The 3,454-nt window shown below is 47.0% G+C and overlaps 1 pseudogene; it reads left to right on the top strand.

Annotated features, from left to right (window-relative positions):
- The first annotated feature begins 2,330 nt into the window (after positions 1-2,330).
- LOC101584705 lies at positions 2,331-2,749 on the top strand (annotated as a pseudogene).
- The last annotated feature ends 705 nt before the right edge of the window (positions 2,750-3,454 follow it).

Genomic DNA, 3,454 nt, shown 5'->3' with positions numbered 1-3,454 from the left:
AAACCCCAGCTCAAGTACAGGCTTAAATGTGTATTTTGGAGATCACGTGTAATATTCTTATTAGGATAAGTTCCTCCAAGAGAAATGCATCCATTGAAATGTACACACATTTAAATTGTTATGATATTTAGCAACAGTTCCTATAGTTTTTGCTTTGCTTTTTGGTTTGGTTTTGTCTTTCTTGGGACAGGGTCTCGCTGGCAGTTCGGGCTGCCTTTGAGCTCACTTTCTAGCCCACGCTGGTCTGTAACTCCCACGCAGCCGCACTCACCAACCACGGAGACTCTCCACCACAGCCCGGCAGCCGCGTCCTGACATCACCATCCAGTGGAGCGGCGCTGACTTCCCCAGTTCTCCCTGAGATCTTCAAAGTAGAGCTCCAGTCCTGACTTGTGTCTCCCAATCCTGCTGAACTCTGACTCTCCAAGGTGTCCTCATTCTCTCCTGCTGAAAACAGTGAGCAGAACGTTATTCTGCTGCTGTGCATCCCATCGTCGTTGTCCTCCTCCTCATGGTGTGGCCGTCCCTGTCACCTCCCTCTGATGCCTCAGCTGAACAACACCGACCTGCAGCACCGGTCGGGATTTTCCATGTGATTCTGAGTTTGATCCCACTCATGCATGGATATTGTTCTGACTGAGGTGAATTTTGCTTTTCTCACAGTTTTCCCTTCTGGTCATGCTGAGAGAGCCATTCTTTAATCCACACTTGTAAAACTGATCAGATATCCTCATCTACAATGAGATGATGGGAAGGGAAGAGTGAAGATGAAGAGTGTTATAACCTGACCAAAGCGCTGCCATCCTGTTCTGTATGCGCTGTCTTAGTGAACCATGTCAGCTGCTGTAAAATGTGACTTCTGTTTCTTAAGCCCACTCCCTTCAGGGTGTGTTATACCCCGACGTTAGTAACTCCATCTTGGCTCTCTGATTCACCCTTGCCCTAGTTGATTACAATGACTCCATCGTGGTCCTCTGATTCACCCCTGCCCTGGTTCTGAGAATGTCCTAAGGCAAAAACAGGTATTGGATTACATTGTCCTTATAAGGTCAGCATACCAAGATTGCACAGCCTGTTCTGTACTCCACCTAGTCCAAAAGGGGTAACTTCTCTGTGTCCAGCTTCCTCCAGGTGTGCTACAACCAATCCTGTAAAAGGTCATATGCTCCCTTGACCACAATGCCATCTGCTATTGGCTTCTGTAATCGGCTTGCTTGAATGGGTGGTCTTGCGGTTTTTGGGTTTAAATTACTGTGCCTCCCCTTACTCGGGGCTCCTCTCTGTCTCTTGGACTCTGAGGGTGCCACTGGGTACCAGCTATAATAAAGCGCTACCATCTTTTTGGACTTTTTGCTTCATTGTCTCCTTCTTGGGTTACAACAAAGAGGAGCTGGGAGGTGGCTCTGAGCTGTGGAGAAAATAAAGGTCAGAAAGGGAGGTGGGCGAGTTTTGCACCATCTGCTCCTGATTCCCATTACTATACCAAAACATGTGAGGAGAGGTGACTTAATAAAGGAAACAGGGTCTCCTATCTTGCAGTCCTGGGGTTCAGTGCCAGAGGGCCCCATCTGAGCTGTTATTCCTGCCGGGCGTCCTGAGTGACACACAGCATCACTGGGGGGCCACAGGCTCCACACTCGGCCTGTGAGTTCTGGGGTCTGCCTGTCTCTGTGCTTCTGTAGCCACCAGCTGTCAGGCATGGTGGCTCCACCCTGGTCACCTTACCTAGCCCTGGAGCTCCAGAAGTCTCCCCTCTAACCTTCATAATCAAACAGTTAACACCCCCTCAGTTAACACCTCCCAATAGGGACAGAAATTTAACTCCTGGACCCTTAAGGAACACACTGAAACCCTACATTCAATCCACAGCATGTTCTAAGGTGCAGTTACAAGGCTTAAAACCTTCCCTCACAATTTTAGAACAATTTCTGCAAGATTTACATGATATTCTATATGTGTTATCCTCAGCATATATTTGCTCTGTAGTAAATGTACAGTTATGGGCCTCATGTCATATTTACCAGGTTAAGAACCTGAAATGCCCAGAGTGACACAGAAATACAGACAATAGCTAACTCAGGTAATCAGGGCCTGGGATTTGGTTTGTTTGTTTGCTTGAATTTATGTATCTGGTACAGGGTCCCCCTAAGCAGCTGAGATTCGTGGTGGTCCTCCTGTTTCAGCCTCCCCAGCGCTGGGATTACAGGTGCTGAGGAGGCTGAAAAAAGGCCCAGGGCTGGAGATTTGGCTCAGCAGCACAAGCGTCTTCCTAGAAAGCACAGGGTCCTGAGTTTGATTCTCGAAAAAAAAAAAAAAAAAAAAAGGTAGGTATGGAACTGGATGGGAAGTATGAGCAGGTTTCTTGGGGATTCGATTCTGCCAAGAATGTAACAACATGCTTTGCCCTAAAGATGACGAGGAGAACCGTATTCTGCTGTATGCGTGCTGAAATTATAATTGCCCGCAGAAAGCCGACAACACCTGCATCTATGTCAACAAAATCACTCACGAAGTGGACGAACTAACCCAGATAATCGCTGATGTGTCCCAAGACCCCACGTTGCCACGGACCGAGGACCACCCGTGCCAGAAATGTGGCCACAAGGAGGCAGTGTTCTTCCAGTCACACAGTGCCCGTGCAGAGGGTGCCATGTGCTTGTACTGTGCAAGGACCGCCCCACACTGCGGCCACCGCTGGACTGAGTGTCCTGGCCCTCTTCCCACCTGTAATAAATACCTAGTACTGTGAAAAAAAAATTCTGAATCGATGATAGGTAATTTTTAATATTTTATGAGCGTTTGTTGACAAACCATGTTTTGATTCATCTGTATACTCTAATTAGTAAAATATACATATACATTCACCTTTCTTAGGGTTTCCAGTTTTAATGATTTGTCTAATAACCACATAGAAAAACCAGGTTTACATGTGCAAATCACGTTGATGTACTGAAATATTTGAGTCCCAGTGTAACTTTCGGGCATAACACAATAAAACTAAGCATACACTGGGCCGGGGAGATGGCTCAGTGGAATAAGTGCTTCTCTGGCAAGTGCAGGGGCCTGAGTTCAATCCCCGGTTCCACAAAAAAAAAAAAAAAAAAAAAAAAAACTAAGCATACACTAAATCTGGGGTCTCAAAAATGGTAGCTATTAGCTACGTATGATTACTTACACTTAAATTTATTGCAGTAATCGTCAACTCTTAGGGTACCTGCCACCGTCCTCGTCCCAGGGCGTGACCACGCGAGTCTGAGGCCAGGACTGTGCCCAGCTCAGACTCCTGCGGTTTCTTTCTTTCTTTTTTTTTTTTTTTTTTTCAGGGAACGGGGGATTCGACCCAGGCCCTAGGCAAGAGTTTATTCTACTGAGCCATCTTCCCCGCCTTCCTGCGGTTTCACTTCACCTTCTGTCATCCTGTGCCGGGTCCTTCCGCCTGGACACTGGTGACGCG

This window comes from Octodon degus, unplaced genomic scaffold (assembly GCF_000260255.1).
Source record: "Octodon degus isolate 3935 unplaced genomic scaffold, OctDeg1.0 scaffold00005, whole genome shotgun sequence".
NCBI lineage: Eukaryota > Metazoa > Chordata > Mammalia > Rodentia > Octodontidae > Octodon > Octodon degus.
The sequence above is the reverse complement of the archived record's forward strand: the minus strand, read 5'-3'. Positions and strand labels throughout refer to the sequence as shown.